Source organism: Narcine bancroftii, chromosome 4 (genome assembly GCF_036971445.1).
Source record: "Narcine bancroftii isolate sNarBan1 chromosome 4, sNarBan1.hap1, whole genome shotgun sequence".
Taxonomy (NCBI): Eukaryota; Metazoa; Chordata; class Chondrichthyes; order Torpediniformes; family Narcinidae; genus Narcine; species Narcine bancroftii.
The window spans coordinates 294,982,412-295,010,238 of NC_091472.1; the positions used below are offsets into that span (position 1 = coordinate 294,982,412).

At 38.4% G+C, this 27,827-nt stretch overlaps 1 long non-coding RNA gene across 1 annotated transcript; it reads right to left on the bottom strand.

The window, feature by feature from the left end:
• Positions 1 to 387: 387 nt before the first annotated feature.
• LOC138760165 (uncharacterized) lies at positions 388 to 27,670 on the bottom strand. Its single transcript, XR_011355478.1, has 3 exons — positions 26,792 to 27,670; positions 3,761 to 3,837; positions 388 to 627 (listed from the first exon to the last, which is right to left on the bottom strand). It is a non-coding gene; the product is annotated as an uncharacterized lncRNA (long non-coding RNA).
• Positions 27,671 to 27,827: the final 157 nt, after the last annotated feature.

Here is a 27,827-nt window from a genome sequence, read left to right on the forward strand (position 1 = left end):
AGGGAACAATCTTTTCAAAATAGTTCTCAGAAAAATAGAGTGTGTGTGTGTGTGTGTGTGTGTGTGTGTGTGTGTGTGTGTGCGTGTGTGTGTGTGTGTGTGTGTGTGTGTGTGTGTGTGTGTGTGTGTGTGTGTGTGCGGGTGTGTGAAGCTACATGTGAGATGAAACTTAATGAACAACCAGCGTCTCTCACTTTGACCATTTCCTATTTCCTTCCACCCTGGAAGTGAAAGGATTTGGTATAAAAAAACTATTTCATATAAACAACAGATATTGATAGTCTGAAAAACAAAAGTTCTATTTCATCAAATATCAGTCAGAATTATTTATGAATTCACATTCAATATACACTTGCATTAAGTATATCGCATGAAAAACATAATGTGAAAATATAAATTGCTTTTACGCAGTCTTAGGATCATTTTCATACATGAGTCCAGGATGTGATAGTTAATTAAGATAGATAAAATACAGCCAGTTGGGGACTGCTTGAGATTTTGTGACAAGGTAGTCACTGTCATGAGTAGATCATGCAGGTGAGGGCAATCTTCTGTCTTTAAATTAATACTTTTATTGCAGTTGTTGAACTTTTGGCCTCTTCATCCTCTCTTTAGCTACTTCTTAATCTGAAATGGCATCATGGAATGGTATTTGGTGATTGCCCATTTTTCATTACAGATAATAAAATCAAATGCATTTTTATTCCCAGAAAACATAATAGCATACGAAAAAAAAACACCATTGTTTCAAAGCTTTAAAATTCTTTACTTTGTAATATAAATCCGTATTTAAATCCATTTATTATGGTGTTCTCAATTCAAAGAACTGAAGGATTCCTGCTGGCCTGCTACAGTTATTTACAAGTGTTTGCAGGAAACATTAAAATTAATAATTGTTGGATTGTAATTAATGAATCCTCCATGTGAGGTCCCTGATAACAGCATTTACTATTGCGCTGCAGCGCCAGATTGACAGGAATCAGAATTAGACATTGCACTTTTCCAATCTAAGGCAAAGCAGCAGAAGGCTTGGCCGGACCTAAGCAATGAGCTCAAGCAACAGGACTCCACTGCATTTAATTTGTCCATGTCTTCCATTCGATACCATCAGTATTAATAGCCTTACAAGGAAACTATGCAGTCATTAATCATAATAATTAATCAGATCCAATTATATTGCATATAAATGTGAACAAATTGCTGGAAAAATAATGATCTATCACCAACATGCCACGAGGAAAAAGAGACTAAAATAGTAATTAGAACCAGGGATTTAGTTGTGTAGAAATGCACTGCAACTGATAGTTATAAGATGAGCATCTGATGATGTAATTAGTGAATATTGAGTATAATGGGCATACATTATACTTCCCAGTAGCAATAGCTATCCAGGAAAATAAAGATAAACATTAAAAGGAATTAAACTTCCAATGGCTGCAATTTTGAAATCTTTTTTGTAAATATAATTTAAAGTTGATATGCAAAAATATTTTTTAATGTTCAGCATTGTTTTGCATAAAATTTATAAACGGATGCTTGTATCTAAGATGACCAGAGATCAATCATTTAATTTTAATGCAGAAAATATGTTATAAATATTGGGCAAGATTGTACTAAACTGCATCTGGTTCATCAGATTTTCTAGTAACACAACAGTAATAACTGCTACACTTCAGTACCTTTGATCTCAATATTATGCTCCCTACAAAGACATAAAGCTCTTATCATACCTCTTCCAGCACCTACTGCAGAACACTTCATTAATGCAGAAGAACATCTGGGAATGCAATAATTTCAGCTCTCACAGATAAGACTGGCTACAGTACAGGTAAAGCTCCACACAGATTTTCTCAATGAATTGATTAATGCTTTGACACATAAAACATATTGTACACTGTCAGAACTTACCCACTATCACTTGTATGAGAAAGGACATGTCATTTACCATCTACATTTAGCACATTTGATGGACATTGATAATATGCAATTTAAAATAAAGTAAATTTTCCACAGAGGGGCAGAAATGTTATTATTAGTTTTATATAATCCCTTATGCAAGTATTTAAGCCAATATTAAGATCAGTAATACCAAACACAGTCAACAACATTTCACAATGGCATTTTTTTTCACCAGTTGCAAGTACTAATTGCTGGTTTCTCAAGGGTAAAAATTAATCACCTGCTAGATTTACAGTCTCTAAGCTGAGACCCAAGGACAGAAACAATAAGAAAGCTCTTGAGGGATGCATCATATGGTGAGTATAAATACCAGACTCCATGCATATGTAAATTGCCAACTAAGTTTTTAAAGCTCAAGTGTACTGATTTCTAACAGGCAAGACTAAAGCTAGCTTTTAGCTGCTGGTTAGTCTGTGGGTGGTATGAGGCATTTATTATATTAACAAATAGCAGGTCATGAGTAATTTTGCTGGACATCAATAATTATTCTCCAATTGGAGCTCCAAAGGGATGGAATGCAGGATGACAGACTGTGCACATTTGGTCATCATGGTTAAACTGTTCTTTCTCTCTGTGTTTCATCTAACTTGCAGAATATAGATCTTAGAACAAAGAATAGATTTCAGAGTACATAAACAACATCACTTTTAACCTTGAGATTCTTTTTCTGTGGGCGAGGCAGAATTATCACTTATTGGTAGAGCAAAAAAACTGTACACAATGTATACATGTAAACAAATAAAGAGATAATGAATGTAAACAAACTGTGCTATACAGAGAGAATAAAACATGTAGTACAGGACAAGACAGTTGTGCAGACCTACATAAACCTACACACCACAAATAATCTAAACCTTCCCTCACTCACAGACCATAACCCTCCATTTTTCTTATGTTTATGTGTCCTTTTAGATGTCAGTATTGCACTAGCCTCCATCACCATTCTCTGTTCTAAAAAGCCTACCTTTGACATCTCCCATAACCTTTCCTCCACTCATCTTAAATGGATATCCTTGGGTTGGCACCATCGCCACCTGGGAAAAAGGTGCTGGCTATTCCCACGCTACCTCTGACCTTCATAAACCTATACACCTCTATCGATGTCTCCCATCTACCCTTGCTCCAGAGAGAAAAATTCGTAAATCATTTCCTCCAAATCCAGGAAACATTCTGGTAAGTCTCCTCTGCACATCATTCCTAAAATGAGGGGACCAGAACTGAAAACGTATTCTTAGTGCGGTATGACCAGAATTGGATAGAGATACATCATTAGCTCTTGAATTCAATCCTCTGACTGATGAAGGCCAGCAGACCAAAAGTCTTATTAACCACACTATCAACTTGTGCAACAATCTTGAGGTATCTATGGACTCTACATTGTTCATCGACATTGTTAATAATCCTGCCATTAACCGTACACTTCATCTTCAAGTTTGATCTTCCAAAGTATATCACTTCACACATTTCCAGATTGAATTCCACCACTTCCCTGCCCAACTCTGCTTCTTTTTTTACATCTTGTAGTGAACTACAACAACCTTCTATATTGTCTATAATACCTCCTATCTTTTGTGTCATCTGTAAACTAACTAACTAACCCACCCACCCCTCCACTTCTTAATCCAAGTCATTTTTAAAAATCACAAGGAACAGGGGTCTCAGAACAGATCCCTGTGGAACATCTCTGGTCACCAACCACCAGGTAAAATACATTGCCTTTACTATGTCCCTCTGCCTTCTGTGACCTAGTCAGTTTTGAATCTAAATATTTTAATAGTGTGAAAATTATATAAAAGCTTACCTTTGCTGTGGAAAGGATGCCCTTGATTGCTGCAGTTTTGGGAACTTGGCAATGCATTCAAAACCTTTGATTGCATTCTAATAAAGATATTGGTAAATACATATGGTTAATGCTACATAATATGGTCTTGTGCACAATTTATGAAATTCTTTTATCTATTTTGTAAAATAAACTATATTGCTGCACTATTAAATATACAATAGGTTTGATATTTAAAATATTACACTTACCTGCCAGCAAGGGGAAATTCTGAGACCTGTTTAAAATTTGTCAACATGTTTGAAAATAGCAGTGCATTCCTTGTGAAATTAAGTACCTTAACAGCTCAATTTAAATAATAAAAAATAAATTGTTTTGGGAAACAATTAGAAAATCATTAACATGATGAGTGGGAGAAAGTTTCTGGTGGTTAAATTGAAATTCCGTGGGCTTTTGTAGAGATCCCCCAAAAACTTACTTGTGTATTTGGCAAAGTAAACTCAAGTTATTAGAAAGGAGAAGACACTTCCTTTATCTTTTGCCTACGTAACTCTTTGTACAAAGAATGAAATGGTTATCAGGTGGTAAATTTGTCAATGAAGGAGATATGAGGTGAATCGTGAAAACATCATAAAATAAGAGAAAACTCATTTTTATATTTTTCATTCTGTCAGGTAGCCTTAAGCTGAGTTCAAGGAACATCCTTGCCTTCATATTTCAAAACTATTTCTTTAGTGAGAGAGAAAAATTCCATTACAAAATATAATTTTAATATTTTAAACAAATTCTCTCTCTCAGACATGGGGCTTCTTTGCTTTTATTCAGCATATATTTAATATTCCATCTTTTCGAAGTGCAATTTGATTCTTAAAAGCTTGCAGGCTGCAAGCGACAATCTTCCTGGCAAGCCGAGGATTCTAAAAACCATGCAAAGTGTATAGTCCCTGAACTCCTGAGTGCAATTATGTTCTATTGCTCCCCAGAAGAAAGCAGTATTAGTCATGGGAACCCCTACGTGAATGAAGATCAGTTTAGTTGTCATGACAGTATGACAGAATTTAGTCTTTTTCTGAACAGCAGCTGCATCCCTTGTGTATAAAGACAATAGACCATTGCTCACAGAACCAATAAATCAATTAGCTTTAACAGCTACAGTTCAGCAAAACACATTTATACTACTCAATGAAAACAAGATTTCCCTTCACAACAATACTTTATACTCTTCAGTTCATTTTTCTCATACTATAGTAAAGTCCAATATTTGTTTGAATTCAATTTTTCTAGATTCTGCCTGAACAGTACAGATTTAATGATACTATGTGTTTCTATGTTCACTTTTATGGAATGGTATCCAGTCGTATGTATGAGGTTCTCAATCATTTTACTACAAATTATTAAGAAAAAGTAGATATGTTTTAACTAATGTTTAACACTGAAATGGCATTTAACACATGCAGCTATTGTTCTTTGTAGTTGCACTTGTGAGTCAATTAAGGTAAATGCATTGAAAATTCCCGAGTGAGGTCAAGGGATTACTCCGTACTTCCTTCCAATAATAAATTTCAAAAATTTTTCACTAATTGAAATAAAAATGCTAAGGAACTTTTATGAAGGAGGTGAAAAGTAATTTTAACTGCTGTTAGCATGAGATATTCCCCGGTCATGTGCAATGGGTGAGGGTGGAAGAAGATTCCACTGTATTTTATTCCACTTGCTCCTCAATCCTAATTTGTAAATTTAATTATTCTTATTCCTTTTCTTTTTAAAATATTTTTATTGAGTTTAACACATAAGCTCACATACAAGGTTTTAGATGAGAAAGTGCATAACAAATCGTTTGCATACACGTAAGGACACAAAAATAAAAGAAAAGAAAATGAAACAAAATCATGAATTTCTTAACATAAGAACCGATCGTTCGAATTATTCTGTAAAACTATGTTAAGCCCGTTTGATAAAAAAATAAAGTTTAAAAAACCAAAAAATGAAAAAAACCCTAAAAAACTACATCTAATCTACACCCTCCCTCTAATCAAAGTTACCTTATATAATAAATAAAAATGAAAATGTGGATCCAATGGTGACCCTGGACATTGGACAGGGAATCTCTAGAGCACATGATAATTCTTAATTCCATTTATACTAAAATTCTAAGAATGGATGCCACAACTTTATAAATTGAAACTTTCTATCTTTAATATTATATCTAATTTTCTCCAAACTTAAATAGGCATTTGTCATATAACCAGTGTGGATGAATCATCTTTCCATTTCAGTAAGATTGCTTGTCTGGCTATCAACGTGGTAAAAGCAAAAACTTTTTGCTGAGATGCAGAAATAGGTTTATCTGGGACTTCAGAAAAGTCAAACAGAGCAATTAATGGGCAACGTTCCAAATTAATCTTAAGAATCATTGATAAAGTTTGGAAAATGTCTTTCCAGAATCTCTCTAAATTTGGCCACTCCCGGAACATTTGGGTTAGAGAAGCTTCAAAAATTTTACATTTCTCACATAGTGGATCAATATCAACATAAAAGTGGGATAATTTAAGTTTGGACACGAGTTCTGTGGACCATCTTAAATTGTAATAAGCAGTGTCTTGCACAAAATGAGGAATCATTAATCAGATTGAGAGTAGAGTACCAATCTTCATTTGAAAATGTTATGTTCAAATGTCATTCTCAATTGCTCTTGATCCCAGCCATGGAGACATTTTAAATCCAATAAATTATTATTATATTAATCCACCATGAAAATAAAACCGTACGTTAAAAAATAGATCAAGAATATTAGTATTTGAAATTTGTGGAAATCAGAAAGCTTAGATCAGTGGCTCTCAACCTTTTTATTTCCAATCACATACCACTTTAAGTAATCTTTATGGCATTGGTGCTCTGTGATTAGTAAGGGATTGGTTAAGGTGGTATGTGAGTGGGAAGGGAAGGTTGAGAATCACTGCTCTAGACCGAATTGTTGCTGAAATATTTTGCTTGAGAAAAATTGTAATTGACTCCTTTGGAGTTATCAAACCGTGCACATAGCGAGTCAATTAGGTACGATTAAAACAGTGGTTTTCAAACTTTTTCTTTCCACTCACATACCACCTTAAGCAAACCCTTACTGATTCCAGAGCACCTAAGGCATAGGGAATACTTAAAGTGGCATGTGAGTGAAAAGAAAAAGGTTGAGAACCACTGGCTTAGACTGAACAAAATGTCTAATTTGAAAATATCTATAAAAAAGACAGCTGATTAAATTTGGCTGATAATTGTTCAACGTTAACTTGAATAAAGAGATAATTAAAACTTTGGATGCCTAACCTATACGATTCCTTGAAACCTGCATCCAGCAAGGTTGGTGAAAAAGATGGTTACCTATAATAGGACTAGCCAAGGAAAAACCATTAAGCCCAAAGAATTTCCTAAATTGAGCCCATATTCTCAATCTATTTCTCATTAATGGATTATGTGTCAAGTTAGAGAAGGAAAATGGTAAAAAGGAATCTAAAATTGGAGAACTTCTCTTTCTTTTCTACAAGAGGGGTGATTTACTGACTTATCTAAATATAATATTAAAAGTAAATTATGTATGTTAATTGCCCAATAGTAAAATCTAAAATATGGAAGTGATAATCCTCCATTCCTTGTAGCCTTTTGAAGATGGGCTTTGTTTATATGTTGTTTCTTCCCCTGCCACATGTAAGTAGAAATAACCAAAAAAAAACTGAAAAAAAAAGATTTGGGAATAAAAATTAGAGATGTTTGAAAGAGATACAGCAATTTAGATAAAATGTTCACTTTAATCAAATTAATGCGCACCATCATTTTACAGATAGGGGTGATCAACCTGATAATAGTAGTTTAATCTTATTAAGTAATACCAAAAACTTATTTTTTTACTAATTCTACTTCATTACTGTGCTAAATTTGTTTTTAACTCCAAGCATTCTTTCAGGAGAATTTTAATCTTGCTTCAAGATCAAGCGAATGGTTCTGTAATTTCAGACCTTGCCCCACGAAAGGTGGCTTAAAACCACATGAACCTTTCATTTATGGATTGCAGGAGCCACGGAAGGAAACTTTTCATTTGTCTAAGATAGATTTAAGCTCTGTTCTTATGGATGAAAGCATAATGGATCCAGGCTCCTGAAGCCGGCCTGTAACAATGGAGTTAATTTTCTCTCTAATTAATTGCAAACCAACTATGAGGTTACTTTTTTTTTGTTACTCAAATGTTTGATTGTCAAAATAATGGCCTCGTCTCATTATAGTAGGAAAATAGAATAAAATGGTCAGAGAAATAAACGTAAAATGTTTTTTCTTTCTTTATTATTTCAATGATAAAAAAGCTAATTATAATGTGGGTGGCGATAAAATATTTTTTCTACAGCCCTTAGGTTTTGCAACCTCATCAGTAGACTTGAGCTGTCACCACAACATTACTCATAAGTTAGCAGATTTTATAAATTTTATTTGAAAAATAAAAACAACCTGAAAAAAAATTACATAATTTACTATTGTGTTATTCTGGTAACATTAGAGTTATGGTAATGGTTGTGCAGTTAAACAAATGCACTGAGATATTATGGATAGTGGTATTTCAATTAGACACAGTGTTGAGATAATGTGTTAGTTCAATTAGAAAGAACAGAGACATTGTGAGCAATCAAAATCTTGTTAGGTACATTACCGAGACATTGTGGATTATTGTTGTCCATTTAGGTATGCCTCGTCAAAGCCATGATCCAAGCACAGATTTCCAGAGTTAAGAGTGAGTGCTCATGACATAAAAAACATCATTTGACCAACATGGTAAAATTGAAGTCAGTGGGAAATGTTTCAAAGGTCAGAGCCATAGCTTGCACAAACAAAGATAATTGTGGTCGTAGAGAGTCTATCAACCCCATGAGAGCACTGCAGGAGTTCGATAAGGCATTATCGTAGACATACAGATCTTTAGCTGCTTCATCGATGACTTTCCTTCCCTCATACATTCAGAAACATTATACACAGCATTTTTGTGGGGCATATTAGTTCCATTAGATCCTGCAAGAAGGTATGCAGATCATAGCAGTTCAGAAAGATGTTGACCTCATGATTATAGTCATAGGTAGTCTACTCTGAGCCAAAGTGGGAAATAGTTGTCTATTTAAATATAGCAATAATATAATGTGGGCACTGGTGCTCTTTTTAGTAATAGCATTGAGACTCTGGAGGCAATTGTTGTCCCAAAAGATATATAATGGAGACAATAAGGGGAAAGGTATTCCATTTAGATAGAGCACTGAAGCATTGAAGAGTACATGACTGATAGGAAAAAGTTTAAGTCCTGGATTGCGCTCATGTTCTGAAAATTTGGAAAGAAATTTGTTCCATTATTTTATAGCCCTTGGAGGGAATTGTATTTTCCAAAAAGGGCACAACAAAACAATTCCAGGGTAGCTGAGGATTCGTGGACAACTATATGGAGGATGTTTCTCAAGATGCAGTAAAATGGTTAAAACAATTTAATTCTCTTCAATGAACTTAAAAATGAGTGAAGTTTAAGATTTCATAATATTTGAAAATGAGGGAAATACGAGTCTGTGTATGTGCATTAGTGCGCGTGTGTGTGAATGTGTATGCGTGTGTGCGTGTGTGCGCGCGCGCGTACTCACATGGGTATGTGAGCATTTCTGTGTGTATGCATGGGTGTATGCCTATGTTGGTATATAAGTGCCTACGTGCACGTGTTTGCGCATGCATACGTGTGTGCGTGCACAGGTGCACGAGGGCTATGCTGCCGGAAGGGGGAGTCATGGGATACAGTTGAACATATGGTTCAGTTGAAAGCTGAATATTTGAAAGGGAATGATTGTTCAGTGTTGTGGATCAAAAAGGATTAGAGTTGTGGTTACCCGATGTCTCCAAGTGCTCTACAGCCTGCTTTTGCAGTGATTTCCTCTGAGATCCAACACCCACTTTGATAATCTCAGATGAATATTGGAGTGTTGAAACCTACAGCAAATCTTATCAGAGTGCAGCGCCATGAAATGCTACCTCCCTCTTGACAGCCCAAAACGAGCAGAAAGAGGCAGTGTTCCAGGGGCCGGTGCAAATGTCAGGTGATGGCAAGAGATATTGGTCAAATTCAAGAGCCTTCCAAACAATTGGTTTCACTTCTACCAATAACAAGGTCCATGTGGTGTTTTGTATGATCCAATTTGGGAAAGTGAAAAAAGTTAACACCAAATTTAGAATTTTTTGCTCTTGGGCAGGCGAAAAGAAAATTGTAGATATCATGGCAGAAAGGGTAGCAAAGCTATCTTATCACAAGGCATAAAACGGAGCACATAAATAAGAACTATACTCATCTGTAATTAAGGTCATAGGATAGTAGGTTTGGCAGGTAGATGTTAGATTATAGAGAATGTGAAATAAATGAGGCAATTCATCTGGGAGTGAAGCATAAATATGGACATGAGCATGGAATGGTAAGATCCTAAATAAAACAAAAAGTTGAGACTCAGTACACTGGTCAGGCAAGCTGTGTGCGTTTTGGAAAGCTGTTATTAAAAGACCTATCCCACCCTGGTAACACGCTCCTCCCCCTTCTGTTGGGCAAAAGGTATGTGCTTGAAAAATGAACCTCCAGAGATAAAGACAGTTTCTTTCTTGCTGTTATCAGACTCTTCAATGCATTGTACTGTTTTTAACTGCATTTTTCTCTATACCACGACAGAAGTAAAAATTTAAAAGTAGAAGTAACATAAATAAAAACTATGTTTAACTTTCTCTATTTAACTTTGTATCTTTACCCCTACACTATAATCTTATTTAATTATTTATCTCTTTGTTATTATTCATTGCCCACTGTATGAATTTACTTTCCTGGATAACACGCTCTTTACTATATCTTGGTACATGTGAAAATAAATGATCTAATTCAATAAGGATTAAAAAAAAATACTGTACATATTTTCAGTAGGAAATAAGTAATGCGGATGAACAGTTCAGTTTTAACCAAAATGCTGGACCCAGTTTGATGGCCTTCCTTTAGGGAGAATGTCAAAGTTTGGAAGAGATCTTGTTTTAAATTTAGTCCACCTGGGAACCACAGATAACGTTACTTTTATTGCCATCCCTTTCCACATAAAATAAACCAACAAGATGCCTTTTGAACCAATGCCACTTGTACACTGAAGGTTCTCCCTTATTGTCCTTAAGCACAGGATTTTGTTTCTGCTCTAGGCAATGATGAAGGAATGGTTATATTTTGGAATGATGTGTGACTTGGAGGAAAGTTGGTTGGAGAAGGGCTCAAGGCCAAAATGTCAGTTATTTATTTTTTATCTTTGCTATATAAACTCTGCTGTTTGACCTGCCGAGCTTCAACAACAACATTTTTACTTCAGTCATGGTTTCTGCAGAATTTAGTGCTTTACTTTTGTGATGGCATTCAGCTGAGAACTCAAAAGGGTGATGGCAGGGAAAAGAGAGCAAAGGGTGATTATAGAAAATAAACTTCTTTTCTAGTTTAACTAAGGGTAGGTAATAGCTAATAAACATTTAAGATAATGGCTTGGGGTGGGATTAAATAAGACAAACCAGGATAAGCCATTGTCATTAACTTGGGATATCAGCCACCAGAGATAAAGTTCAGATCCTCCTCAGTGCTACGAAGCAGTTAGCTTGCAAAATATACACAGACAATTGATCATGTATGAAATATACTGGTGATATAAGGAGTGAATGTAAACTTTGAAAGGGAGTGATAAAATAATTGTAAATGGAAGGAGATTTTTTTTTACTTTGGGTGCCACTGGACTTCATTATTATGGTGACCAATTTAATTTTGGTAACCTCAAGCTGGTTTCTATTGATAGGAATACAGGGTGCAAAATGCTTGTAATTTAACATAATATATTGGTTACTTCACACAAGATGGCAAAAATAGAATTAATTTTGGCAGTAATATATAATATTGAGTTCAAGGCTTAGGTTAACACCAAACTGCTGGAAGTGGACCAGGAATGCCTGGGGTTGGTTCCTCAGCATGGACCGTATTACCTCTAGCTTGGCTATATCTTGCACTTCCACTAGACACACAGGTGGTGCCAGAAGACTGTTGCAAATATCGCAGCCTTATTCAGAAAAGAGTATAAAGCTAAACCCAATGCTAGTCAAGTGGGAAGCTAATTAGACAAAACCAATAATTATTGTGGTAAGAATAGATTAACAAAAATATTAGCGCAGATGTGTTAAAGGGAAAATGTGTTTAATTAACAATTTATATTGCTGATGAGGTAACAAGGAGGATTGCTGACTGTCATCTGCTTGGTGGCAGCATGAAGATTTGATAAAGTGTCACCTGATAAACATCAGTAAAATTGAAGTCCATGTAATAAAAAGGGAAATGGCAGCATAGGGATGAAATTGGCTTCAGGACAGGGCCATAAGTTGTGATAAATGTTTGCTTTTCAAGCTAGAGGAAGATGTGGAGTGGTGTTCCCTAAGAGATGGCAGTAAAATCAATGCTTTCTTTAATATATATTAATGACATGGATTCAAGTGTACAACGTTCTCTTTCTAAGCTTGCAACAGGCAAGTGTGCTGAACAACGAGGAAGGTAGTAACAGGGCCAGAACATCTGAAATGAGTGTTGGAATGAATGAATGAAATTAAACACAGAGAAGGTCGACAATATACTTTGGTTGCATGAAGAAGGTTACATTTTACAGAAACTGGATGGACACTTTTTCACAAAAAAGTGCCCCGCCCTGAGATGCTAACTGACCATTTCTATCCGTGGATGCTGCCTGCCTGACCTGTTGTGTCACTTCAGCTTCTCATTGTTTGTTGAGGATTCCAGCATCTGGCATTCTTGTGTTCTTCTAACTTCTGTACTACTTGGGTTCCCAGGAGCCGCGTGGCACTTAGAGCTGAACATGGATATGGTAGCTTCACTTTGGAATTAAAACACCTCTCAGTGGCCCGATAGGAGGTTTTTGAGCTTCTTCCTACTGCTAACTTGCAATTGCCCACCACAAGTGATGAGCTTAAATGACAAGAATGCAGTTTTGAACTGATCTACTGATTTTGAGATTATTCACCTCTGAAGGATGATGAGAATGAAGGTGGGGCCACTAAAGGATGAAGGAGGAAAATGTGCCTGGAGGCAGAGGAGGTTGGGGAGGTTCTAAATGACTACTTTGGTTCAGTATTCACAGGAGATAAGGACCTTGATCAGGGTGAAGTCGAAATAAAGCAGGCCTGTGAGATTAAGGAACAAGAATTGTTGGATCTTCTTAAAGACATTAAGATTGGCAAGTCCCAGGGCTGGATGCGATATGGACCAGGTTGTTGTGGGAAATGAGGGAAGAGATAGTTGGGGCAGTGGCTATGAACTTTCAATCCTCTTTGGCCGCAGGGGAGGTGCTGGACAATGGGAGAATGGTAAATGTAGTCCCCTTATTTAAAAAAGATAATAGGGAGAATCCTGGGAATTATAGAACGGTGAGTCTTATGAGAGTGGTGTGTAAACTATTGGAGAATATTTTTAATGATAGGATCTCTGAGCATTTGGAGAAGTACAATGTACTCAAGGATAGTCAGATTGGCTTTGTCAAAGGACAGTCATGCCTCATGAACCGAATTGTGTTTTTTGAGGAGGTACCAAAAGAAATTGAGGAGGTAAGGTGGTAGATGTTAAATGTCTTACTAAAATCTATATGGACCACATCAAGGTCCCTCATGAGAGACTCATTCAGAAAGTCATAAGGCGTTGTTTCCATGGGATCTTGGATAAAAATGAGCTTGCATGTAGAAGGCAGAGAGTAGTAGTAGAAGGAAAGTATTCTGTCTGGAGGTTCTTGGACCCCTGCTCCTTCTTTTTTCAATCTTTTAAATTAACTTTTCATAATATACACAGCATAAGGAGAATAGAAATAACACAATTAAAATGGTATGTCCAAGTCTACATAGTATAAGTATCATATATAAATTCCAAAGAATGAAAATGTGACATATTAGAAATAATTCTTCTAACAAAGAAAACAGAGATAAAGAAATAATTATAATAATATATATTAAAACCCAAGTAATCAACTAAATTTAAAAAAAAAGCTGAGTGGCCTATCCCGTGGATCTGTTGAACAGTTTAAAACATAGCTCCAGTTCACACCTACAGATACCCAAAATGGCAAGAACTACATTAAGTCTGGAAAGGAAGAGTTAATTTATAGAATAACACCAGTTATATCCCATGAAAGTAATCAATAAATGGTTTCCATGTTTGTTCAAATTTAGTAGTTGTATCTAAAGTACGACTTCTGATTTTTTTTCTAGATTTAAGAAAGACATAACATGAGAAACCCATTGAAATAATGTAGGAGAATCAGAGTCTTTCCATTTAAGTAAAATGGCTCTTCCAGCTAATAGTGTAGAAAAAGCTATAACTTGATTTGCAGAACTAGGTAAATAACCTACATCTGTAATTCTGAAAAGAGCATTTAAGGGGTTAGGTTCTAAATGAATAACCACTGTCATTGATAGAGTTTTTAAAATATCTTTCCAAAATTTTTCTAACACGGGACATGATCAAAACATATGAGTCAATGAAGCCAGATCAGTATTTAATCTATCACAAATTGAGCTTGTATTAGGAAAGATGTGAGTTAGTTTATCTTTAGACATATAAGCTCTATGAACTATTTTAAACTGTATTAAAGAATGATGTGCACAAAATGGAAAAGAATGAACTAGTCTAGTAATTCTTCCCCATGTTTCAGGAGATAATGTTAATTGAAGTTCCAATTCCCATGTTTGTTGAATCTTATCCATGGGGACTGATCTCAAATTTAATGTAAGAGTATAAATAGTACCCCTTCTGAAAGGGGTTTAACCTGAACAAAGTGTCAAGTAAATCTGGTTGTTGTAATATTAGATATTACTGAATTCAGGAAATTTCTAATCGGTAGATATCTAAAAAAATGTGTGTATAGTAAATTATATTTGGTACAAAGTTGTTCAAAAGACATCAAATCACCATCAGTGAATAAATCTACAAAAGAGATCATTCCTTTAATCCTCCAAATAAGGATGGTGCAGTCAAGAGTAGATGGTGTTAAAAAATAATTAAGATATACAATATTAGCCAAGGCAATTTTTTTTAGTCTAAAAAACCATGAAACCAAATATGTAATGAATATCTAATAATTGGTTTTGAAATATGCTTATGATCTTAGTCTAAAAGGTAATGCTTGTCCAAAAAAGGAAGCTAAGGAATTATTCTGGGCAATTCCAAATCTACTCAGAGCGGATGATCAAATTTATCAAATTAATAAATCAAAAAATAAATAGTGAATATTAATTGGCTAATAGTAAAATCTCAAATTTGTTAAGGCCATATCACTATCCTTCTTTGGTGAGGCTTATTCAATCTGGCCCCTTTATCATTCCAAATATAAAATAGAATCTTAGAATCAACATTATCAAAATAAGATTTTAGAATAAAAATTTGGACAGCTTGAAATAAGTATAAACATTTAGGTAATATTATCATCATTTATACGACCAACCAAAAGCAAAGTCAATAGGGACCATCTAGTAAAAGATTGTTTCACAAAATCTAATAAAGGTGAAAATTTTAATTTAAACAAATCTTTAAATTTCACTAGTGATTTTAATACCTAAATAAGTAAAATACTTTTTAACAATCTTAAATGGCATATTATCATAAATAGCATCATGTGAGTTTATTGGTAATAATTCACTTTTATGAAAATTTAGTTTATATCCAGAAAATCTCCCAAAATCTGATAGTAAAGGGAGCATTGCAGGGATAGAATTAGCAGGATCTGAAATATAGACTAAAAGATCATCAACATATAAGGAGACTTTATGTACTTCATCCCCTCGACTAATATCTGGAATCTCATTTGAATTACAGAGCACAATTGCAAGGGGTTCTAACAACAGATTAAAAAATAGAGGGCTGAGGGGATAGCCTTGTCTAGTACCTCCAAACAATTTGAGAGGGAAAGATTTATGATTATTAGTAATAACTAATGCAGTTGGTTTAAAATAAAGTAACTTAATCCAGGAATTAAATCCAGAACCAAAAGTGAACCTTCCCAAAATTTCAAACAAGTGTCTCCATTCACTTCTATCAAAAGCTTTCTCCGTATCTAGTGATACTACACATTATGAAATCTTAGATGAAGCAGAATAGATGATATTTATTAGTCTTTGAACATTAAAATGTGAGTATTGCTGTTTAATAAATCCAGGTTGACCTTTTGAAATAATCTGAGGAGGAATATTTTCTAATCTATTAGCTAAAATTTTAGAAAGAATTTTAGAGTCAACATTCAAAAGTGATATAGGTCTATAAGATGCAGTCAGATGGATCTTTATCTTTTTTTAAAATTAGAGCAATAGGACCCCTACTCTTTGTGATCTTTATAAAAAATCCTAGATGAAGAGGCGGAAGGATGGGTCAGTATGTTTGTGGAGGATATGAAGGTTGGAGGAGTTGTGGATGGAACTGAAGGTTGTCGTATATAATCAAAGGATATAGACAGGATGCAGAGTTGGGCGGAAAAGTGGCAGATGGAGTTCAATCTGTATAAGTGTGAGGTGATGAATTTTGGAAGGACAAACCAGAAGGCTGAGTATAGGGTAAATGGTCAGTTACTTAGGAGTGTGGATGAACAGAGGGACCTTGTGATCCAAATCCATACATCCCTCAATGTTGCCACATAGGTTCATAGGACAGTTAAAAAGGCCTATGGGATGTTGGGCTTCATTAATAGTGGGATTGAGTTCAAGAGTTGAGAGGTCATGTTACATCTCTACAAATCTCTGGTGAGACCTCACTTAGGGTATTTTGTTCAGTTCTGGTCACACATTATAGGAAGGATGTGGAAGCTATGGAGAGGGTGCAGAGAAGATTTACCAGGATATTGCCTGGATTGAAAATTAAGTCTTATGAGGCAAGGTTAGCAGAGCTGGAACTTTTCACTTTGGATCGTAGAAGGATGAGAGGAGACAAAAGTGGTCCACAAGATTATGAGAGACATAGAAAGAGTGGACAGCAGTGTCTTTTTCCCAGCAAAAACTGGAGGACATATGTATAAAGTGAAGGGACAGAAGTTTAGGGGAGACATCAGGGATAAGGATTTTTTTAAACAGAGAGTTACCTGAAATGCCTTGAAAGGAATGGCGATGAAGGCGCAAACATTAGGGGGCATTTAAAAGACTCTTAGATAGGCACATGAATGAAAAGAAATTGAAAGTTACAGCGTAGGGAGGGTTTAGTACTTTTTTAAGGAATATATGGTCGGCACAACATTGAGGGCTGAAGGGCCTGTGCTGAGCTGTAGTGTTCTATATTCTACGAAATGTTTTAGTATTTACCTGTTTGACAAACTGTTCCAAGACTTTCTTCACAATCAGTCAGAAACCATGCACCATCTGTAGATCTCATAGCAGCACAGAATTCAACTGAGAGATGATTTGCATTCGGCTCTTCTGCACCCCAGTTTGTATATGTTATTTGGGTACCATCAAACCATTTCAATGTATTGTCTGTAATCTTTCTCTTTGGCTTGGCTTCGCGGACAAAGATTTATGTAGGGGTAATGTCCACGTCAGCTGCAGGCTCATTTGTGGCTGACAAGTCCGACGCGGGACAGGCAGACACGGTTGCAAGGAAACATATTCAGTTCAGTGAAATACTAAATAAGCAGTTACCCCAAGAAAAACTGCAATCATACTGTAGTTCATATGAACTGTAATTATGACAATTAGATATCTTCCTGAGATGATTAACATTTAATGGGTCACAGCACACTGCACCTAGATGCAAGGCACTCATGTTGATTTCTAAAGCAGCTTTCACCCATGAAATGCACAACTCTATGACGAAAGGATGTTACACTGATTTGAGTACTCCAGTTATCATAATATTTTGTCTGACCCGTGGTTTACGGGGTAGGGAGAGTTTAGTCCTTTTTAAAAGGAATATATGGGTCAGCACAACATTGAGGGCTGAAGGGTCTGTACTGTGCTATAGTGTTCCACGTTCTGTCAATTGCAAGCTCATTTTACTGTTTAGGGATCACATGCTCATGTGCTAGAGTTTTGTCAGGTTGCCATCTCATTTCTAGCAATGTTTGATGCTCTGCCTTCCCAGACAGTGTGGTGAATCGTAGGACTTATCTCTCCCAGAGGTCTATGGAGACTCATTGTTAGCATTGGAGAAATCTTGCAAAGATCAGGGAGTTGAGGACAATGGGAAACTACCCCAACGAAGGAAGTGAGGGTTGTGGCAGACCAGTCCTGATCTTGAATGTGGGACCAGCTTGAGCGGCTGAGTGAGCTGATCTGATTCACATTTCCTCAGGTCCTTCTGTATTCCCACTGATTGTCCAGCTAGCTGGTAATGGTAGAGTGAGGCAAGGCTGCAGAAGCTTACACAATGTGGTAGTAAACATTTGTTGCTATTGATGGCCAACAGCACTTTGTGGATGCTCAGTGTTGAGCTGCCCGATTTGTTTGCTTCTGTCAAGTCAGTGTAAGATGAATGGCAGCTGAAATAGCAATTAAATAAGTGTTTGGGACCTATGATTTATAAATATGTTGTCAATTAAAGGAAATTTGCTGTAATGCATTGAATTCTGGCCCCCACATAATAAAAAAGATATCAATAGGGAATATGCAAAGAGGATTTAACAGAATGGTCCTAGGAATGAATGACCAAGATTGGACTGGAGGGTGGAGTGTTTCTCTTTGGGGAGAGGGAGATGGTGGGGGGTGGGGGGTGGGGTGGTGGAAGAGAGAGAGAGAAATGGGGGAGATGTGTTCAAATCACCAGAGGTGTTAGCTAAATAAATTCCTTCCAGTGAATGGGTAGAAATCACAAGATGCAAATTTAAAATGATTAGAAAAAATATTGGGATGCAATAAATTAATAAAGGTATTCGGGAAGTTATTAGTTTTGATCTGGAATTCACAATATGAAATCATCCCCTTCAAACGGGAATTAAATGGAAGGTGAGGGAGAAAAATGAATTATCGACTTGGGTAAAGGTCTAAGTAGTTTGCTGTGTTGGGGAGGAAACAGAGCTTCTATGGTCCTTGCCATGCTTCAATGAATTGGAGAATATCCCTCTCTAAAGATATCCTTTTCTCAATACAAAACCTTTATTGTTTGATATTATTGGCTCTGCTCAAGTTTAGTTTCTATCAGATTTTAGTTCATAAAAATTATTGGGTCACAAGGTACATCAACTTTTGGTCTCTTTTAGACTCTATAAGTGCAACTAAATCCTAAGAACAATATTACGTATGACGTTATATAAAACAAAAAAAAAAATGGATGCAAGTGTAGGCCATCGGTCCATCGAGTATGCTCCGCAATTCAATAAATCATGGCCGACCTGGCCGCGGACAGCTCCACTTCCCTGCCTGTTCCCCAGAAAATTCCCCTATTCTTCAAAAATCCATCTAAATGTGTCTTAAGTACATTCAATGAGGCAGCCGCTCCTGCTGCCTTGGACAGAGAATGCCACAGATTTACTACATTCCGGGAGAAGCAGTTCCTTCTCATATCTATTTAAACCACCCATGTCTCCCTCCATGAAATCTTAAGCCCGGTTCTCGTCTCGCATGTCAGTCGAAACAACCTCTCTGCTTCTTTCTTATCTAGTCTTCTCAAAATTTTATGTTACTCTAAGATGCCCCTCACCCTTATCATTCTAAACTCCAATGAGTCCCAAGTTACTCAATCCCTCTTCAGAAGCTCGCCCCTTCATTTCTCTGCACTGATCCAACAAATGATGCCATTTCAGGAAAGAATATCTCCTGCCCATGTTCTGGGGAAGCAGAATACAGAAGTCTGCCTCTTGTTATAGGTCCCATAGGATGTTCTTGAACCCAATGATCTTAGGGAAGTGTTGAAATTTTAGTACCACCTATGTTTTGTGTATTTATATTTTTTGATGGCTGGGCATTCTAGATCAGATTCTTTCTATTTGGGGAGCTGAGGTTGCTTGAAAAAAAAACAAGAAGGTGATAGGAATACATTTCACATTTCAAGTTTAAGCATTAAGCTCGGCCATTGGTAAGTAAACAATGATTCACTCTTTACCCAGTTCCTCTCTAAAAGGTAGACAGCAGGAGCGTTTGTTGTGTTTGACTGTTGTGTACCTCTTGTCAGTGTATCAGAGGAGTCCATCTTCTTGAATTTAGTGGTTGAAATTAATCTAAAGAAATCTTTAACTCCATTATCATTGCATTTTAAAATTTTTTTTTAGACATACAGCAGGCCATTTTGAACCCGTGCCAGCCAATTTACACCCAATTAACCTACACCCCTGGTATGCTTGGAACAGTGGGAGGAATCCGGAGCCCCTGGGGAAAACCCATGCAGACAGGGGGAGAACGTACAAGCACCTTACAGAGAGTGCGGGATTTGAACTCCGATTCCAACTGCGTTGAGCTAACCGCTACGCTAACCATACCGCCCCAAGATATAGTTAATAACATCCACAGCTATTTTTAGCTGTCAGAAGTCATCAGAATATCTATTATATTTTAATAAATTATTAAGTTTCTCTTACTTAAAAATATAAATTCAGAGTCAGTTTTCAATAAAGTACATAAATATGCTGAACCATTTAACAGAAATGGTACATTTTAACATCTGTACATTTTACACAATATGAAGAATAATAAAATGTTGCTTTTCATAAATATTTTACCTATTTCCTTGTCTGAGAATAATCAACTACCTGAAAATAAATAACAACATTCAGTAATATCTTTCAAAACCTTAATAAATGTGCCTGTTCATTGAATTTATGTAGCTGACATTGCAGAGATTTCACTACTCATTTTGATATAAGCAGCAGATTGGAATAATGTGTTAAGGAAATAAACTGGTTTTGTGTATTCAAGTATGTCATTATTTAGGACTGACTTTTCTTTTGGTATTCCAAGAAAATCCAAACTATAATAAAGCATGCATTGCAGCTGTTTACCTCTTCACTGCAGTAGCTGTGATCTAGCATTAAAAACTTATCACCTTGCTCGATTTAGAGAATTCAGTCATTCATAAAGTTTTTCTTAAAAACAGTTGCCTGCCAATTACTGAGCTACAATACAGAATATAATAGTCTGTTGAAGTTTGAAATCCATCTTTGGGCTTCTTTCCAGAAACAGGGCGGAATAGAACGACTTGTTTTCAACAATCTTCTTGAAATTGTTACCAAGGACACTTTGAATTGGAGTATCTAGCAATGAATAAATTGTGAACGCACATGACAGTGATTGTGTAGATTTTCAGGATGAAGGTTAACCACCGACTAATTTTTAAAAAACTGTTGTATGTATATTAACAAAGGACATCTCCCTAAACACTTGAACTTGTTATTTCAGAAGTTGCTGTACAGGATAGGTGAAAGGAGAGCTGAGCTTGCTTCCCGGTCTGGTCTGAGTTAATTGTTCGTAGCCAGATTGGTAGATGAGAGTGCTGCAATTGGTCTCAGTATCCCAGGGGATAGGCAGAAGAATTCCTGTTACTGGCTTTTATCTCATGGCACCAGCTGAAATACCTGCATTGAACATTTTGTTCAAACATCAGAGCAGAGCTGAAAATATTGAATCGGCCATGTTGAATATTCAGTTTCATAGACAGGAAACCTACAAACTGGATCGATTAGTACCAATTCTCTATTTGCAAATAATAAATTGGACTAGTAATTGTGTCCGGCCCTTTGGTTCAGAAGGGAACAAGGGAGAAGAGGCGAGCTCTAGTAATAGGGGATTCCATTGTTAGGGGAATAGACAGGAGGTTCTGTGGATGTGATCAAGACTCCCGGATGGAGATAGTGACTACTTAAGAAGGACGTGGATCGCAGCTATAGGTATAAAGGAACAAATGAGGTACTTACTTGACGAATATTTTAAAAAATGCAAGAAAACATTAAGAAGGAAATCAGGAGGCCAAGAAGAAGGCATTAGGTGTCACAATTGTCCCTGTTTACTGAGGTCAAGCGAAAATGGGCTTTATACTAAACAACCATGAAACAAAGATTTTGATTGATTTGCTCACAATGCATAACCACCACCTCCTTCTTAAAACATAAATAGAGAGCCTGGATAAAGTGGATGGTTCCAATATTAAGGGAACCACTGCTTACCAAAATCAAACATTGATGGTGACATTCATGACTCCTTCATGTGTCCCAGCAGAGACACAGGCCACCTGAAGAAAAGAATGTTTGCTGATCAAGAACTCACAGGTAGCAGAGACCTCTTGCCCTACTTCAGAAATATGGTCTAATATGGAGGCACCACAAAGCACCAAAGTAAGGCAAGAATGGCCCTCCAAATCTATTGGGATGTTGAGTAAACCAGCGGCAACAGCCTCTCCCAGGTTCTTCCAAGAATCAACGGGTTCCAGAGAACAGGAAAATTGCAAAGGTCACTCTGCCGTTTAAAAAGAGAGGAAGGCAGCAGAAAGGAAATTATAGATCTGTTAGCCTCGCATCAGTGGTTAGGAAGTTGTTAGGGTCAATTGTCAAGGAAGTTACAGAGAACCTGGATGTGCATGACAAGATAGGCCAAAGTCAACATTGTTTTTTTAAGGGAAAATTTTGCCTGACAATGTTTTGAGGAAACTACATGCAGGCTGGACGAAGGAGATGCAATGGATGCTGTATATTTGGAATCTTTGACAAGGTGCTGCACATGAGAGTGTTGATGAAATGAGAGCCCATGGAATCACAGGAAGATGGTAGCATGGGTATAGCAATATGGCGGGTCAGCAGGTAACAGAAAGCGGGAATAAAGGTATCCCTATTCTGGTTTGAACCATAGAAAAATTACAGCAAAGAAACACGCTACAGATTACCAGCGGCATACCTCAGGGGTCAGTACTGGAGCCATACCATTTCACGTTTTACGTTAATGATTTGGAAAGCAGAATACGTGGCTTTGTGGCTACATTTGCAGATAACTCAATGGTAAGTGGAAGGGCAGGTAGGGTGGAGGAAATAAAGAGACCACAGAGAGACTTAGGAGAATGGGCAAAGAAGTGGCGATGAAATGCAATTTTGGAAAATGTATGGTCAGGCACTTGTCTTCTTTGGCTTGACTTCGCGGACGAAGATTTATGGAGGGGGTAAAAAGTCCACGTCAGCTGCAGGCTCGTTTGTGGCTGACCAGTCCGATGCGGGACAGGCAGACACGATTGCAGCGGTTGCAAGGGAAAATTGGTTGGTTGGGGTTGGGTGTTGGGTTTTTCCTCCTTTGCCTTTTGTCAGTGAGGTGGGCTCTGCGGTCTTCTTCAAAGGAGGCTGCTGCCCGCCAAACTGTGAGGCGCCAAGATGCACAGTTTGAGGCGTTATCAGCCCACTGGCGGTGGTCAATGTGGCAGGCACCAAGAGATTTCTTTAGGCAGTCCTTGTACCTTTTCTTTGGTGCACCTCTGTCACGGTGGCCAGTGGAGAGCTCGCCATATAATACGATCTTGGGAAGGCGATGGTCCTCCATTCTGGAGACGTGACCCATCCAGCGCAGCTGGATCTTCAGCAGCGTGGACTCGATGCTGTCGACCTCTGCCATCTCGAGTACCTCGACGTTAGGGGTGTGAGCGCTCCAATGGATGTTGAGGATGGAGCGGAGACAACGCTGGTGGAAGCGTTCTAGGAGCCGTAGGTGGTGCCGGTAGAGGACCCATGATTCGGAGCCGAACAGGAGTGTGGGTATGACAACGGCTCTGTATACGCTTATCTTTGTGAGGTTTTTCAGTTGGTTGTTTTTCCAGACTCTTTTGTGTAGTCTTCCAAAGGCGCTATTTGCCTTGGCGAGTCTGTTGTCTATCTCATTGTCGATCCTTGCATCTGATGAAATGGTGCAGCCGAGATAGGTAAACTGGTTGACCGTTTTGAGTTTTGTGTGCCCGATGGAGATGTGGGGGGGCTGGTAGTCATGGTGGGGAGCTGGCTGATGGAGGACCTCAGTTTTCTTCAGGCTGACTTCCAGGCCAAACATTTTGGCAGTTTCCGCAAAGCAGGACGTCAAGCGCTGAAGAGCTGGCTCTGAATGGGCAACTAAAGCGGCATCATCTGCAAAGAGTAGTTCACGGACAAGTTTCTCTTGTGTCTTGGTGTGAGCTTGCAGGCGCCTCAGATTGAAGAGACTGCCATCCGTGCGGTACCGGATGTAAACAGCGTCTTCATTGTTGGGGTCTTTCATGGCTTGGTTCAGCATCATGCTGAAGAAGATTGAAAAGAGGGTTGGTGCGAGAACACAGCCTTGCTTCACGCCATTGTTAATGGAGAAGGGTTCAGAGAGCTCATTGCTGTATCTGACCCGACCTTGTTGGTTTTCGTGCAGTTGGATAATCATGTTGAGGAACTTTGGGGGACATCCGATGCGCTCTAGTATTTGCCAAAGCCCTTTCCTGCTCACGGTGTCAAAGGCTTTGGTGAGGTCAACAAAGGTGATGTAGAGTCCTTTGTTTTGTTCTCTGCACTTTTCTTGGAGCTGTCTGAGGGCAAAGACCATGTCAGTGGTTCCTCTGTTAGCGCGAAAGCCGCACTGTGATTCTGGGAGAATATTCTCGGCGACACTAGGTATTATTCTATTTAGTAGAATCCTAGCGAAGATTTTGCCTGCAATGGAGAGCAACGTGATTCCCCTGTAGTTTGAGCAGTCTGATTTCTCGCCTTTGTTTTTGTACAGGGTGATGATGGTGGCATCACGAAGATCCTGAGGCAGTTTACCTTGGTCCCAACAAAGCTTGAAAAACTCATGCAGTTTGGCATGCAGAGTTTTGCCGCCAGCCTTCCAGACTTCTGGGGGGATTCCATCCATACCTGCTGCTTTGCCACTTTTCAGTTGTTCGATTGCCTTATATGTCTCATCCAGGGTGGGAACCTCATCCAGCTCTAGCCTTAGGGGCTGTTGAGGGAGCTGGAGCAGGGCGGAATCTTGGACTGAGCGGTTGGTACTGAAAAGAGATTGGAAGTGTTCTGACCATCGGTTGAGGATGGAGATCTTGTCGCTGAGGAGGACTTTGCCGTCTGAGCTGCGCAGCGGGCTTTGGACTTGGGGTGAGGGGCCGTACACAGCCTTTAGAGCCTCGTAGAAACCCCTGAAGTCGCCAATGTCCGCGCTGAGCTGTGTTCGTTTGGCGAGGCTAGTCCACCACTCATTTTGGATCTCCCGGAGTTTGCGCTGAAGATGGCTGCATGCGCGACGGAAGGCTTGTTTTTTCTCTGGACAGGACGGCTTTGTAAGGTGAGCCTGGTGGGCAGCTCGCTTCTTTGCCAGCAGCTCCTGGATTTCCTGGCTGTTTTCGTCAAACCAGTCCTTGTTTTTCCTGGAGGAGAAGCCCAGTACCTCTTCAGTGGATTGCAGTATGGTAGTCTTCAACTGATCCCAGAGGGTTTCAGGGGACGGGTCCGTGAGGCGGGTTGCAACGTCGAGCTTTGCTTTGAGGTTTGCCTGGAAGTTTCCTCTCGCTTCGTCTGACTGCAGTTTTCCAACATTGAACCTCTTTCTGGGGGCTTTATTGTTCCTGGGCTTTGGCTTGAAGTGAAGGTTGAGCTTGCAGCGAACCAGCCGGTGGTCAGTGTGGCATTCCGCGCAAAGAAGTGGCGATGAAATGCAATTTTGGAAAATGTATGGTCAGGCACTTGTAGAAGGAATAAAATGGCCGACTATTTGGATTGGGAGAAAATTCAGAATTTGGGAGTGCAAAGGGATTTTTGAGTCCTCTTTCAGAATATATTAAAATTTAACCTCTAGGTTGAGTTGGTGGTGAAGAAGGAGAATGTGATGTTAGGATTCATATCAAGAAGAACAGGATGTAAGAGGAGGGACATGAGGCTTTGTAAGGCATTGGTGCAGCCTCGCTTGGAGTATGGGATACAGTTTTGGGCTCCTTATTTAAGAAAAGATGTGCTGACATTGGACAGGGTTCAGAGAAGATCTAAAATATTGATTTCTGGAATGAAGGGATGAGCATATGAGGAATTTTTGATAGCTCTTGGACTGTAGTCAGAGTCGGCGTCAGAACAAATCTAATTGGGGGGCATTAGTGTAACTGTGGAGGGGGGCACAACTGCCATTCATGTGGCAGTTTCATGCACCGTTTTCCATTTGTGTTTGGGAAGGGGGAAGGCACAATGGTTGGCCATGTATAAGCAGGGATCAATATGTATAACCACATGCCGGATCGACATTTTGTGCATTTGACCAATCCTATGCAAATTCTTTACTAGTTTCTGCATTTAGACCTGCAGCTTAAAGACCTACAAGTTTGGGTTCAAACCATACTCCTGCACTCAAGTGTTCTAGCCGGTGTCCACGGGAATAAAGCTAGTTGCGAAAGCAACCATTTTGTGCTTCAGATGTATTTATCATCTTCTCTATGGTAGAAATAAGATGAATGTTGAACCTCAGTGAAACACAAAAAACTGCAGATGCCAATACAATACGATGTTGCTTGACTTGCTGAGCTCATCCAGCATTGAATTTTTTTAACCAAACATAAACCCTGTTCACAATAAATTAAGTACAAAAGGAAAACCATTCAAAGTCTGTATCCATACATTTCCTTCATGGTACATTGTTACATTCATTTCTACTTACACCATTACCACCACTGTGGCATCATGGCTTTACTCCCCCTTCTGTTGTTTGAGGGGCTTCCTCCTCTTGGTCTGAGCTCTCAGTTGTGGGTTCAACTGACTGGAAACTCTCCATTTCTATCCACACACACACACACACACACACACACACACACACACACACACACACACACACACACACACACACACACACACACACACACACACACACACACACACACACACACACACACACACACACACACACACACACACACACACACACACACACCACTGTGAACATCACTATATACTCCACTCTTACCGAATCAATGCAGAGAGACCAAAAAAAATCATTCAACATTTTGTGTAATAATCATGAAAAGCCAAGTCTGGCATCATAAAGCGAATTAAATGAATGGCTTACCTTTAGAAGAGTTGCAGGCGGCGAGTGTTGGTGCTGAACCTCCTAAGAATGGTGTCCTTCCACTCAGTTGTGCATTTTTGGGTTAAGTCCCTCTCAAACACTAGCTGAAACAACTGGGCCTTTCTTTTGTGGAACATTGTGCGTCTGTGATCCTAAAATCCGTTTCTCAGAGTGGAGGTGCCAAATGTTAAGGCATGTTGGAAAGCAATCATCCATAATAATGTTCACTTTGGATCTTAGTGATGGGCTGGCAGCCGTGGCCATGTCCCATACCTTATTAAATTCCTCGGCACAATGGAGTTTCCGTACACAAGCTGTTGGACTAGGCACGATATTTAAACCTGTCATCAAGTCAGTGTCCTCTTTCTATAAAAGCTTGTTTGGTGGATCCTAACAGGGCAAAAATTGTATGCACTAACTTGGCAATGGATGAGAAATTGGGCTCAGTAATCTCGCACAGCAGGTCCACAGCCTCCATTCCTATCTCTGCACCATAGACCAGCACAGAGTCAATCCCACTAGTCAAAAGAAATGTTATGTCATCGAAGGATTTTAGAATGACTGACACAGTGGCAAGATGTCCCGTCCATTTAAGATGCATGCCCTTATAGTACACAGTAGTTGTGGATATCTTGAAGAATTTGTAGAGGGCATCACACACATGAAAGAAATCCACTGCAGCTTTCTCTGCAGTGGTGTACTACCACTAAGTGTAGCTGGTGGTTAAGAAAGTATACACAAGGTATCCCACAACCTAGTTTCCCTTGCAGTAACTTCTAGATGCCACCATGCTTCCCAGACATCAGAGCAGCCCCATCAAATACCTGGCTTAGTCCAACTTCATTTAATTCTGCCAAAATGATGTCTGCTAATGTCTGTGCGTTACTTTTGCCAGCTGTTGCCATGATTAGCAGGTGCTCTGTGACCTCATATGACTCATTGATAAATTGAATGACAATCGAATGACAATCCTGCAGAGTGTACCATGAGTTCACTTTGCATGTGACAGGTGTATGTGGTGTTGCTAAGGATTGTT